Consider the following 15,571-nt stretch of genomic DNA (forward strand, 5'->3'; position numbering starts at 1 on the left):
GCACGGAGAAAGACAGACAGAAAATATAAAGATTTTAGTGAGTTTCTAGAAACTATTACAGGCATACAAAAATAAGTCATTTTAAATTTTGTCTTTGCTTTCAGTAGAAAAATCAATACAAGGAAAATTTGTTATTTGACTATAGAAATTCTTTTTTGTGAAGGAACCTAAACTGCATTGTAGTGTTTTCACAGTTTAAAACATAAAAAGCTAATCTTGTTTAACAGAAATAATTAACATAAGTAATTTAATTAAATATTACATACAACTTTTGAAAGTGAAAACTAATTTCATGAAATAGAACAGATAGAACTTTATTTGTCACTGGGGGAAATTTGGCAATTTAAATATACATTCCAGGTATGCATACTTTCCACTAACAGTAAGCAAAATCCATTTTGATTACATATGCCTTTATATTAATTATTCAATTAATATGTATTTTACGTCATTTTATGGCCAGTACCATCAAAAGGTACTATCAGAATGTGCTTCAAAAGTGAATTTTTTGAAGATAATCAAAACTTTTTCCTGGAAAGAGATAATGCTATTTGCCCTTATCCAGAACATGTGATGCTGTCCAACTGTTTCCTACTCATATATGCGTGTATAATACCATACGTATATACTATGTGAAATGACATACTGTAAGAAAATATATAGGATAACGTGATTGGATCTGTTCAGTTATCCATCCTTTGTATCCTATTAAACATTTGTGAAGTGCATTATTATCATAAATGACTGAATGACTCTAAAGCATTGAAAAAAAACCCAGAAAAATAGATAATAATAGATAATAAAAAGAATAGAGAAAGAGAAACAGAGAAAGAGAGAGAAAAGAAGAAAGGATTGTGCAGTGATTGCTGGGGATTGTGCACTATGTGCTATAAAAAACGAAGAAAATAAAAATGTGTGTGCTTGCACTCATGTGTTCTGCCTGTCTGTGTCGGGATTAACTTCCACAATATATATACATAGTTACAGATATATGAATGTTAAATTGATAGTATGACTTGAATATTTCGTACATATGGTTTCTATTTTGCTAAAAATACTGTTTGATATGATGAAACAATAAACCAAAAGCTTTGAGTACAGTACTGTGTGTCATAATGGTGTTGGTCTTGTGTAAAAGAGATGAGGAATTACTTTTTGAGCCAGGATTTAGAAATGTCTGGCTCATGTGAATGATGAAGAAGATCAGCCTTCCTGTGTAACATAGGTCTGTTATGCCAGGTATATGGCCTGAACACTCGTCACAGCAGCAGGTGGTGCATGGACCTCTTACGAAAGCAGGCACTACTAGTCACTGTCGAGATTACTGTAAGGGTCTTCATCTGGTGAAGTTGTTTTTTGTGTTAGACTTGCAGTGTGACCACTAGACTGCAGTTGATGTGTCGGTGATGTAGCATGGTGCGTGCTAGTAGTCTGGCCTGTCACTGCTATGCGGGGTGTGAGTGTTGTGTCAAAGGCTTAAATTGCAGCAAATCATATCCATATGAGACCAGTGGTGTGATTGATCTGCCGTAGTTGTTTTGTCAGCTAGGTGTCAAGTCGGAGAATGGGGCATGCAGCTGTGCATATCTGTAAGGTCAGACATGCTGCAGCATCTGTGCTGGCTGTGAGAGGAACATGAAGCCCAATTTTGGTCTCGCTGTTATCCAATGGTACATGTCATGGGTCTCGTTGCATGTGTCATGGCATAAGCTGACTGTTGAGACCAAGATCAAACTTCAAAGGCCAGGGTGCATGAATTTTTGTGTGACAGACAGACAAGTCTGAGCATTTAGCAAATACCAAAGTAACGAAATATACAGAGTAATGGATAATTTGTGCTGGCCCTGCACAAACATTCATACAACATCATGTTAAAACAGATTTCATTTTAATGAAATGTAAATTTCAGTGTAACAAATGATTTTTCGATGGAAAATGGGCACTGAAGATAATAATGTGATGCAAAAAATACTTTATGGTGTGCCTAAACTTTTGCCGAGTCTTGGGAAACATGCAACCGGATGTCTCTTTTTTTAGACCAAAAGAAAGTGACAGTCTGTTTGCGAAATTTCTGGTCTTGGGCAGTCTCGGTGAGTGTAGGTGAGACATCATATACAAAGTGGAATTCTGAGTCAGTGCTCCACCAAGCATCCACGGGAGTAGTTGTGTCATATTCAGATACTGTTCTGTTCGAGTCTCATAGCGTTTTTCAAAGTTTTCTTTGCGATGAGCAAAAAAAAAGTGAGAAACAGCGTCAGTTAACACTGAAAGAAAAATGAACAATCTTGGAAACAGTTAATTCTGGAATGAAGAAAAGTGACATGACGAAAGCATTCAGAATCACGTTTTTAACGCTGTCAATAATTTTTTCCTTATGATGAAATTTCGGTTATACTGAAATATTTTTATGGTCCAATCAATTTCGTTACAATGGGAGTCCACTTATATACATATACATAGATACAAGTACAAGTAATAGTTGATGTTACTAAAATAGGCCTAGTCTTGTCTTTTATGATAGAATTCTACTCCATCTAGATTTTGTTGTTTTAGTTCTGAGAAAAATTATGAAGTAATGGCATATAGTAAGAACTGTATTTTGCGGTCTAAGGTATAATTCTTTATTTAGATATTTTTGTTTAATTGTTTTATTTTAATCATGTTTCAGCTAAACAAATGATGTGATCCATCTGGTTCCTTAAAGCACTTAGTTCACTTAGGCACTGTCCCTGCCCCCGTAACCCAGCACTGAAAAAAGCCAGAACAAAAATGTATGTATGTACTTAGTTTATTCCAGGCGTAAAATGCAAGAAAACAATAACAAACATAAAAAAATAAAAATGCACTGAACTTCTGTAGGGCAACTGCCCTAGGGCAACAGTATGTGTGAATTGCAGCACAAAGAAATGTGTCTGGTGGTAAACAGAAATTGTTTCAAGGTCTGACACGAGAAATAATTTTGAAATCAACAATTTGGATGAGTACATAATTTTATGTATATAGTTATAGATTTTTTTACTTGTGGCTTCAGAGTGATATATAGTGTATGATTGTGTATATATATATATATATATATATATATATATATATATATATATATATATATATATATATATATATATATATATAAATATAAATATATGCACACTGTATACACACATGCACACACACACACACATATAGACAAATGTTTTATAAATAAAAAAATATAACTGCTACTGCAATACTTGTTTTGGGGAATTGTTTACATGCAAGAGACTTATTCCAAACAGGGGGACACCTTGTGCCAAACAAAGTAACATTTGTTTATGGGATAATGTTATACACTATGGAGTATGATATCTAAACTTCATACAATGATAGCTGACAGACCGGGGCACATATGAAACTTGATTTCTGGGCCGTGCATCATTAAATTTCTTGGTTATGTACTATAAACCACAGTTTTGTTGAGAGAAATCTCTGAAGCACCAATTGTTTTGTTTTTAATTAGTTGCTATTGATGTAAACAAAAGCTTTAAATCAGGGGTCTCCAACCTCTTTCCTCTGAGAGCTACTTTTACAAAATGAAAATTGCCGAGAGCTACTCATGTTTTCTAATGTTTATTCTCATAGGTTATTTCAACACAAACAAACTGAATAAGCTTGTTTTGCCTGAACATTTACAAAATGTTGGTGTCCACAACTCACATTTTGCATTAAAACATCACAAAAAATATTTAGTTCACCTGCAAGTGCATTTTGTATGACTGCATGCATTTTCTAATGTATCTCACACTATTGAATTAAAACATGAATGCTGTAACAATGCAATTACAAATACACAGATATTACATATTCATTTGTCATTTTGTTACATGTCACTATTTCATGTCACAAGAGTATTCACATGTCCAGTTGCATGTGTGATGTGTTTTTTAGTTAGTCAGATGACTGGCACTGCATGGAGTCAACAAGAGAGGTGTATAGTGGAGTGTAGCCACTGAGGTTCACTCTTACGGAGCCAGGGGTGCGGAAATCCAATGCCCGACTCGTCCGACACGGGTAAATTGACCGTCGGACAAGCGTGTTTTTCTGGTTTCAGTTGTCCGCGGACAAGTGCAAGAGACAAGAGAAAAAATAATTATATGTGCTGTGCAGGGCACATCTTTACCACTACTTTCAAATTTTAAACATTTGGGTATGTACTTCGTGCGGAAACCGTCTACTTAAGCATGTTCTTCATGTCTGAAATTGGTCTTCAATATTGTTTACAAAATGATGGCTGATTTTTCAAAGGGGAAGCATTCTTATGGTCTTACATAAGTGTTTTACCCTACTATTTACACGCTTTTGGAGATGCGGTCATTTTTTTCATGCTAACATTACGATGTAATCTGATGATTTTTCATTTTAATCAATAACTTTTATAAATTACCAGTAACGGCGTACTGCACGATAATGTGCAGTGAATACACTTGACTTGAGCATTCCTAGTTTTCATCCTCTTTCTCTGTCTCTGTTTAGCATTCGTTTGCTCAGAGGTTGATGCGCTTGCTGCTTCCTGAGCAGCTCTTCTTTTCTCCACCCTAGCGGCTCATTGCTTCTCTTCTTTCGTTGGCATCTTTTCGCGTTAAAACTGATTAAGTTAGTTTTTGTGTTGCAATTACTTCGTACGTTTTCTTTAATTTTTCACTTAAGCTGGCACTCAAGTCTTCAATCTGCCACAAGAATGATTAGCGAAGGTGGTGGGGGAATGAGAACGGCGCATATACGCATGCGCCACACGGCCTCCCTGCTGCGCGGTCTTGAGAGTTGATTCAACAATAAAATAAAAATGAAGAGTAATACAAATCATCACCCCGAAAGCGGATAGTAGACGTCACGTAGTATATGTGTACCAAATTTCAAGTCAATAGGTGAAATGGTTTGCGAGCTACAGGTGATTTAAAATCCTGGACAGACAAACGAACAGCCACGGTAGCGTATTATAGAAGACGATTGATAAAATTCATTGTTTCTACATAAAAATGCGGTCATTTTACTTACAATGCAAATGTTTTCACCACATAACAAAGCTTGTTAGGCAGTTAATCTTTCCTGAAATTTGCGATTTCGCGTAGGTTATATTGAGGAGTTAAGAAATGTATTGCGTGACAACATCAACTTTGATGAGCTGTCTATAGATCGTTTTTGATTAGAGAATTTTTCATATAAAACAAGTTGGTTTCATGCTGTCAGTCTATTAAAAATAAAGAAGAAAACATTCTAACGGTTTCCAAATGTTATGAAATATCTATAAAAATCTTCACTTAGACGTGATTATTTTTTCTTCTTGTGAGAGATTATTCTCCAATATGAATTTAGTAAAGAGTTCTCTAAGAACCCGCCTGACTCAGGAAAACCTTCAAAACCAGATGCGCATTGTTGTTAATGGCAAACCTTTAGAAGAGTATGACCCACCACCAGCTGTGGAATTCTGGCTGTCATCTGGCAACAGGCACATCACACATAAAAACCTGACAAGTCATCAGCAATCCACTTCTGCAGGACCATCAGTCCAGGAACCATGCAGTTCAGCTCAAGCAGAAATTAACAGCATTCAGCCCATGCTGTCTGAGATGGTAAAGATTCTTGGGGGAGGAGATGTTGCAAGACAAAAGCTGAAGAACATGGCAAAAAATGAATCAGGACAGTGTTCTGTTATGTAACTGTAATACAGTATGTGAAATAGAACTAGTGTAGCTATAATGAAGGCATTGTTTATTAGTGAGTTAAAATGATAAGAGAATCTTTTATATAATGTTCTAGAGCAAGGTGGCAAAATACTACTCCCTGAAAGAACTTTTTTCAGTTTTAAAATGGAAGGCAGTTTTGGTATCAATAAAAGAGATCAGAAAAAATAAACTATTTTTCACTTTTGTTATTTGTTTATGGGCAAGTGAATTTAACTGGCGGACAAGTGGATTTTCTAAGTTTACTTGTCCGTGGACAAGTAGAAAAAAATTTGATTTCCACACCCCTGGGAGTCATTTAAATGTTCATCTGTCAGTCTTGGTCTGAACTTTCATTTTATGACATTCATGTCAGATTCACAGAAATATGTAGACCAAAACAAAGCAGACATTTTCAGAGCTGCTTGGTGAAGATTCTTAAAGTTATCTGGCTCTACTAAGCTCCAGAAACGCTGAGAATGCTGTCCAGACTTTAACTGCACATTATTTTGAAGGTTTACTAATATATAATATATAACATCCAATGTCTGTCTGTCTGTATGTCTGTCCACTTTTCACGAGATAACTACTTAACGGATTTAGATCGTGTTTTTTTCTATAATCTGCTTGAACACTCTGGTTGGTTTTGGGACATCTCTCATTTTGCAATTCGCTTGCGGTACCGATTTATTTGCGCTCATCTGAGTGAGACGCAGTGGGCAGAGGGGAGTGGGGCGGGGCCCTCCTCACTCATGCTGCAGCCTTGGGGCGTGTACCTTACCCCCGCTTACCTAGTGAACGAGAGAACTAATTAAAGGATTTAGATCTGTTTTTTTTTTTTTATAATTTGCATTCCGGTTGATTTTGCAAATTCCCTCATCGCGCTAAGAATCAGAGTTTGCTTGCGGTACGGATTTATTTGTGCGATTCCCAGAGACATGCAGCGGACCGAGGAGAGGGGCCTTCCTCACTCATTCGCCAGCTTCGGGGCGTGTTCCTTAACTCTGCTCAGCTAGTGAACGAGAGAACAATTGAATTCAACTTTGATATTTAAAATAAAGTATTACTTAGGTCTTGATGAGTTTGAGTCCGGATATTCTCTTAAGTGTATGCCACATTGAGAAGATAGATTGCAATTGAGATAGTGGAACGTGATTTTATGTTAAAATTATTGTGATGTGATTTTTTGGAAAGATCGCCCACCCCTAATTTCACTAATCAAGTTTTCAAATTTATGTAGGATTCATTAACCCTTTGGCAAGCTACTTGGAAAGGGGTTGTGAGCTACCGGTAGCTCGCATGCGACGTGTTGGAGACCCCTGCTTTAAATCATATAGTTTCTTTTAAAAATGTCAAGTGTTGTACTTGCTACTATTAATTCATTTGCAACTCCTTTATTACATAAGCACAATAATAGCCATTTCCTTTTTGGTATGTAATTTAGGCACAATAATGCCAAGCACCCCTTAGTGCATAAGGGATTCATTGAAATGTTAATATTTCACAGAAAGACCTATAATATGTATATAGTCAAACATGTGAGGCTGGTAAGTGCCTTATGGGGTCTTGTTTAATAGTGCTCAGGGGAAGAATAAAGGTGATGGCCAGTCGCTAACCTTACAAAAATCTTAAGAAAACATGTCCAAAACAGAATCCAATACACAACACCTTAAGAAATAGCAGGAATCAAACCTAGTAAATTAAAAAAACAACACAAGAATCACAAGTCAAATCAGGATTCACAAAGTAACAACGTTGAAGCTGAAGTAAAAGCTTCCGCTACTTCGTATAACTACTTGTAGTGGTATTACCCCAGCTGCATACTCAGATGGTCATGCCTCCTAGGGCTATACATACAGGAGACAGGACAAATAAAAACAAACCAAACACTAATAAACAGACATAATGAAAACAAAGAAAAGAATTAACAACATAATGCACAAAATAATACTTGAAAAGAAAATAAAAGATTACATAAACAAAAAATAATGAAAGCCACTGCAACATCCCAATCTGAAACATAATTTAACAAAGCTTGTCAATCCTATTCATATTATTTATCCAACATAACATCAAGTTGAGTGTTGAAGGTCCCCAAAGCACTTCTACCTACCACATCAATTGGTAAATTATTTCATGTCTCTATTTGAAACCCCTCTAATGTTTATGCTAAATCTGCCCTTAACAAGTTTTTGTCCGTGTCCCTGTTTTTATTGGAAAGAATGCATTTTAAAGTAAGAGCTTGGATCCAATATACCAAATTCCCTTTATAATTTTGAGCACATCAATCATTTCACTTCTTGAGCTGTGTTTGAATAAAGTACAAAAAGGTTTAACTCCTTCAGCCTTTCCTTATAGCTCATGTCTCTCCTAGTCACTCTTCTGTTAGCTCTGCTATGTCCTTTTTGTAATATTTTTTATAATTAGATACCAAAAAACTGCACACAACATGGCCTCTATAGTATATTATATGGCTTAAGCATAACCTTCATTGAGTTGTTCTCTATACGTTGTGCTATACAACATAACACCCAATTAGCCTTCTCAATTTCTTCTGTACAGTCTTGATGTAGATAGAGAAGAGTCCATTATGACACCTAGGTCATTCTGACAAGATGGACGTTCAAGTTTTGAACCTCCCACTGTAAATTGAAATGTAACATTTTGCATCTCTGTGTTGTTTACATTAAATTTAATCTGATACAAATCTGAATAAGCCCATATTCTGTCCAAGCTCCTCTAATGATTTGCCTGATTCTACATTATCTGCCATTCCACCTAGTATAGTACCATCTGCCAAATTAACCAGCTTGATCATTTAGGTAACAGCAGCAGCCCAGAACTGAACCTTGGAAGTCACCACTTTTAACATCACCTACTTCTGCAAATATTCCTTGTGTTATAACTTTTCCACCTGATATTTAAGTTATTTTGTGCTCATCTATGCAGTATTCTCAGTGCCATGAATTTCCATTTGTCTGAAAATTTTAAGGTAAATAATATCATATGGACCTCTGATCTTATGTTTTTTCGCTTTCTGTTAAAATTCTAGCATACTGATAAAACAACATCCCCTGTCAAAACATATGCTTTCTGTTATTGCCATCAGATGTTTAGTATCTTACTTAGTAATTGCTTCCACTAATTTACCCGTGATGCACGTTAAAGGATGAGTTCTGGATTTTTCAAGTTGAAGTTATTTCTTTATAATCATAGTGTATATTATTTTGCCTCCTGAAATTGTGCTCTGAAGTGAAGCATTTTTCACACATTTTAAAAAAATACATAGGTTTTGATTTTTAAAATGAGCTCAAGTGGTGCTAATCCAAACATGAAAACAAAAGACCTCTTCCTGGCATCTCACTGAAAAATGCAAGACAATGTCTACTAAAATCCATGAAGGAACTTATTTTACAACCATTTTTCTTTTATAATTTTAAGAAAATCACATTACTTTCTATTGTCCATCCAATTTATCATCTTTAGAAAATGGAGCTGCACTTATTAAAAATCACCTGTTTTGCTATAAGTGAGATGTACAACAACAACATTTATTTATATAGCACATTTTCATACAAATAATGCAGCTCAAAGTGCTTTACATGATGAAGAAAGAGAAAAAAGACAAAATAAATAAGAATTTAAATAAGGGAACACTAATTAACATAGAATAAAAGTAAGGCCAGGGAGAACAGAAAAAACAAAAAAACTCCAGATGGCTGGAGGGCTTTTTTTTCCATATTTAGCCATCTCTGAATGGGGGTTATTGCTGGTGGGATGGGGACTTTATTCTCTTTTTAATATTCAATTTTTCATAACTGGTTGTCTTTTCTTTTGTCTTTAAGAATAATAAAATTGTCCCCAGAAAAAAAGAAAACAATGAAACTGCTGCTTGTGCTGTCTCATGTTAATATGGAATCAAGAGGCAATATTGTATCTAAGTATCCACAATAACCCTGCTGTTGATGCTTCCTTCAGTCCATGACTGAAATACGCTCAGCGCTGATAGTTTTTCAGACTTGTCTAAGATCTTCTTCATCATGCATAGTGAAAGACTGAGTGACTGTGCGAAATTTTTGTAGTAGTTATTGTCATGTTGCCTATAAAACAGAGATGGCAGTTCACATCTACATATCAACATTCAATAATGTCAACAACAGCTCTTGGATATGATTTTCTAAGTGAAAACAGCTTAAATCACTTCCCTGGGTCTGAAAGGATGCTATAGTGGGAAATGAACAGTGAGGTGAAGGGCACAGCTGGTCTCCTTTACAAAAATGGTTTGCTTTTTTCCCTATAATGATATGGATATGCTGTTTTACAATATGCATGCAACCTCAAGATGCAGATAACACTCAATACTTGGTAACACTTTTAACGATAACTTATTCAGAAAGTCTTAAGACTTTTGTTTACATGGATGGACTTGTGACTTTTTAAACCCATTTTAAACCACGGCAACAGACATTTTTTAAATTATAAAAAATGCTACAGTTTAGAACACATGTTCATGCTGCAAAATAAGTTCAACTTGAAAAATATCAAACCTTTCTTGAATATTTACTGGCCTATATTTACCTGGATCAGCCCAATCACTTTCTTATATAAACATGGGATAAAATCTGACAACTCTTAAATCAATTTCCCTTGTATGAATTTTGAAAAATAAGGTGAAGGAGTTTATACAGTATACAGTATGTACTCATTTAAATACTCTTAGACAGATGTTATTTAGACCTGGTGATTTGTTTAATTTCACCCATTTTAATCTATGTAGCATTTCTCTCTCCCTACAATTTCCAAACCATTAAATACTTCCATGATAGTCCCTGTACCTGCTGGGAGGTTACCGTATTCTTCATATGGGAAAAATTTGTCACACAATTTTCTCAAGTTAACTTTTAAAGGGCAAATTTTAACAGCTTTAGTTTTTGAATATACGCCTTATTAAAAGTATTACCCCCTCAATTATATCTAGATTATTACAAAATACTAAATCTATAGTAACTGGAAGCAAGTTCAAACAGGAGAGAGTTTTTGATCCACAAATCCAAATTTAAAAATGGTTAACGAAAATATTCCAGTGTGGGCAGCACAAACAGGAGTCAAATAAGACCATTGTTAATAGTACATCAAAGAGGCTATGGTAGCAGACCCCTTCCCCTCAGGTAACTGCAGCTCTAATTACTTCAGGACTTCATTACTGTAAATTAATTAGAAACTCCTGTAATCAATTAAATCAACAAAGACCAAGGGAATGGGAGGAAAAAAATTAAATGAAAGGGAACAAAGGCAAAGATACCAGGGAAATGACAAAACTAAAATATAAATGAGACACTGCAGAAATCCCAATAATTACTTCTTCAAATACAGTAATCCCTCGCTACTTCGCGGTTCACTTTTCGTGGATTCACGACTTTGCGGGTTTTTAAATATAGTAGTAATATTTCCTAGTCTAAGAACAACAAAACAAGTTTGGTGACTAAGTGTGTTGTAACACGGGCTGTGATTGTTACATGGGAGGGAGACGACAAATCACAGCTTCCCGCTTTCTAATCGGGCCTGTGATTGGTGCTTTGACTGATGCCTAGATCCCACAGTATCTCCCCTTGTCATTTCGCTTCAAGCTTTCTCGCCGAGCGGTTTACTTTACACTGTGCTGTGTGTGATTTTTTTGTGGATTCTTTGTGTTGAACTTCGCTTCAATTTTCACCCCCTGCAATGGCTCCCAAACGTGCTCCTTCTTCCAAGGCTGGTGCTGAGCCTAAACGACAACGAAGAATGAGTGAGCAAATACAGTAATTCTGAACTCATATTGGCATAACTTGCTGTAAGAAAAAAAAATGCATTCCTTCCTCTTTATAAACACTATTCTACACAGCAAACTGTTGCTAGTTCAGAACTCACTGAGAATCTGGTACTATTGTTTGTGATACTTTAGGGAAAAGATGCTCTGGTCAAATGATACCTTTAGTAGCTAACCACGTTTCCTTCTTAAGCAAATAATAATAATAAAATTTTATATATATATATATATATAGCACCTTTCCCATGCCCGAGGCGCTTACTACACAGTATTCAATAAATACCACACACGGTATCAAGAACTTGCATATTGAAAATTGATTTGCATCTTTTGAAAATCTTCATTATATACATTCACATACATACTGTATACACGCATATACATATATTTATTTATATATATATATATATATATATATATATATATATATATATATATATCCTCTTTAATAAAATCCCTATGTGCGTCCAGGTGTCCGTGTGTGTGTGTCTTCTGGTGAAGTGCGCATACGCGGGGCACGGTGCGATGCGCGATATTACTGTCAGAGAAAGTTACAGGCGTTTTACAGAAATACAAACCAGTATTACTGCGAGAGGAAATTAAAGGTACACAATACAGTGACGCATATTACAGCCACATACAAGCCAGTATTACTGTCAGAGGAGATTAAAGGCATATTACCGACGCGCACGCCTGTATTACCGCCAGAGAAAATTAAAGGTATATTATGGACGTTCAAGCCAGCGGACGTACAAGACAGTATTACTGTCACAGAAAATTAATGACACATAATACATGGTGGTAGCCCACGAAGAACGGTCAGCTCAGCAAGTAAGCATCAACAAAAGAAAGGCTGAAAGAAAGAAAAATACGACCAACAAAAAGAATGAGGTCAAAGTCCCTTGCCATTTAATATAGACTGTTCCCACTAATGTTTATGCACTACTGTTCTAGCGCCCGTTATTGTAACGGGCTAAATGATTAGTATATACATAAAAATCTCAAAATATTTCTTTTATCACTTGCATTACCTACTATCTCTTATGTATATTTCTCTTCTGGTTCGTCCTGCTCCCACTTCGTCCCGCCCACACGCAGCCGACACGGCATTTCTCGATTCCTATTCATCCTCTTCCATGTCATGCACTATACTGGCCTGCTGAGCGTAATACATCCAACAAGTACTCGAGGTGCTGCCACAACGGTAAAGTAGCTTTACCACCTTTGCGGGAGCCACCTGTGTCTTTACAACAGCTCCTTACACAGCAAACATCAGAAGCTAAAAATTATCGTGAACACATTCGAGAATACAACTCTTCTCTAGCGTTTGCTTCCATGGGTGCACAGATAACTCAACCTCCTGCCCACGGACCATACTGTTTAAAAATACACGGGCACATTTACCACCAAATCTCTCCACTATATGCTAACACTTCTACCCCTCCAGGATGTGGACAGTTGGATGTTTTAGACACACTGCAAGCTACTGAAGTACGCTTACAAAATAAAGCAAACTCTGCATGCAGCGAAAATGTATTTCTCCAGCTAGATTTCATGCTTAGAACCATCAACCCCTTCGCTAAATCATACAAACCCATGCATGAAATCGCTCAGACCAATCCAACAGCATCTGTACGAATGGTTTTCAAGGAAAACCCTAGGCAGGATTTACGATGATACAATGACCCGACATGTCACACCGATGTTGCAGTGACTTTTGTTGGAGAAGATGGTGAAACGCCTGCTGAAAGGGACATTTGCATCTATCCCATAGGCAACTCCTGTAAACAGATTTCCACGCTCAATATGAAATGCGATCCTATAGTTTACCCACTTTTATTCCCTTACGGAGACATTGGCTGGCACAAAGATTTACAATATGTTCCCGATAAAAGAACCGCCAAGCAAATAAGGCTTACTCAATGCCAATTTTACGCGTACAGATTAGCAATGAGGAATACATTTAGTATTTTGTACTCTAGCGGCAAACTCTTCCAACAGTACATCGTAGACGCGTATGTTAAAACAGAGGGCGTGCGTCTCAACTATCTCAGATTACATCAACAAGATCTGCGCGTGGAATTATCAGACGCACTGCAAGCAAACACTGAAAATAACAACGTACGTGTAGGCAAAATGATCATATTACCGTCCACATTTCCAGGAAGTTCAAGATACATGCAACAAAACTATCAGGATGCCATAGCCATTGTATGTAAATTCGGAAAGCCTGATTTATTTATCACTTTCACATGTAATCCTACTTGGACGGAAATTCTACATGCACACTGCGTCTTTCAAGAAGTATCTATTTCTTCTTGATTTCTGAATTCCTTTCTCACCGTTTTCCGTTCCTATTCTTACACCACCGTATGCTACGGCAGGTGTCGGCTAGTAGAGAATATTTCACTAAGCACTGTTGCTGATAAAGGAAATATGTCAAGACTATACTATTGCTTTCACAATCATGTAATCTGAGGCAGTATTGTGTACACAACACAATAAGCAGATTACTGGGAAATGAACTGAAGCCAACATTCTTGTTTCCTTCAAATTTTGCGAGACATGGGCTAAACCTCAAGTTAATTTTACTTCTAGAATCAGACTGTGAAAAACCAACCTTGCAAGAAATGTTTTCCATTGCCCCCCTTCCTTTGGCACAACGGCATAGCAAGGTACACAGGGGCCCGGGTGCAATCATCATTGAATGGGCCCCCAAACCTGCGCGCTTCGTGTGCTCGCGCTCCGGAGGGGGGGCTCTCGCTGCTGAAATGCTTGAAGACAAGATAGATTGAGAAGGAAACCATTAAAAACGATGTTCGGAGAAAAATATAGTTTTGTTTTGTAAAGCGTAAAAACAGACGTGTGTTGGCGACTTGGCATTATTGCCTAATAGTGTATATACACTGTACTCGTCTGTTGTCTCAGCCGGTACTATAGAACAATAAAAATAAGGGATTATCTATGTTTACATATCAAAATCACGACGGATAAAACTTTTAATACGGAATATAACGAGCATTTCAGCATTCCGTTCAATATTCGTCAGGGGCTCAGGCCTCACGGCAAACGGGACAGACAGGGGCGCCGAAATACGAAATTGTCCCAATCCCATACAATACAGAAGTACGGAACGTCTATAATTATGTAAAAATCAGACAATTTTAATCTCTCATATCTTTATATTTCGTCAATAAAAATTGTTATACAAACTTACATACACTGAATACCATTGTTATGATTATTATGATATCATAAATTAAGTACATGTAATACTAATACGTGACTGATAACCTGACAAGTGAGTTACCTGACACTGCACTGTCTGCACACATCAGAATTTTTGTTTTCTTGCTTTCTTTCTTGCAAATTCTGCTACAAGCTCATTGGTGTCCAATTTCATGGCTCGTCGACTTTCAATCGATAGCACAGCGAATGCAGAAAGTCTCATCTCTGTCATTGTACTCCGCAAATAATTCTTTATAATCTTCAATTTTGAAAATGTGCGCTCTGCTGAACATACAGTGATTGGCAATGTCAGAAACAAGATCAGAACTGTGACTATGTTTGGAAAACTTGATGATGATAAGTAATTTTCCACAATCAAAAAATCAGCCAAATCACGGACACTTTTCATTCGACATAAATCTTGTTTGAACGCGTTTTTGAAGGACAATACTTCGGTGCAATAGTCTGCAGTTATGTCCTTTGAATACATATTCACTAACTTTATAGAGGCATCATATAGCTCCTGGTCATCAGCTTGAGACATGAACTTGGGCGTCACTGACTTAAACAAGTCTGCAATCTTCTGATGGGCAAGAAACCTCGTACGAAGTTGAGAAATAATGATATCAAGCGTTTTGTTAAAAACTAAAATTTCAAAATTCTTTTCTGCACCCTCAATTCTTTCATCTCTTGCAAGTTCATCAAAATGTCTCCTAACAGCTCGCGATCTTTTTGGCTTAAATTCAGGATTAATACCCCATCCTTGAGCCATTCTTACAGCCTCGTTTTTGACCCCTTCAAAATCATTCCTCAGGTCGTTTATTTCATTGTAGACACGTTCCAA

General features: G+C 36.5%; 1 protein-coding gene across 3 annotated transcripts in view; it reads right to left on the reverse strand.

Moving 5' to 3' along the window:
* edaradd (EDAR-associated death domain) overlaps window positions 1–15,571 on the reverse strand; it is an 83,421-nt gene that overhangs the window by 31,679 nt on the left and 36,171 nt on the right. The gene's annotated exons all lie outside the window — the stretch shown is intronic.

Source organism: Erpetoichthys calabaricus, chromosome 15 (genome assembly GCF_900747795.2).
Source record: "Erpetoichthys calabaricus chromosome 15, fErpCal1.3, whole genome shotgun sequence".
Lineage (NCBI taxonomy): Eukaryota > Metazoa > Chordata > Cladistia > Polypteriformes > Polypteridae > Erpetoichthys > Erpetoichthys calabaricus.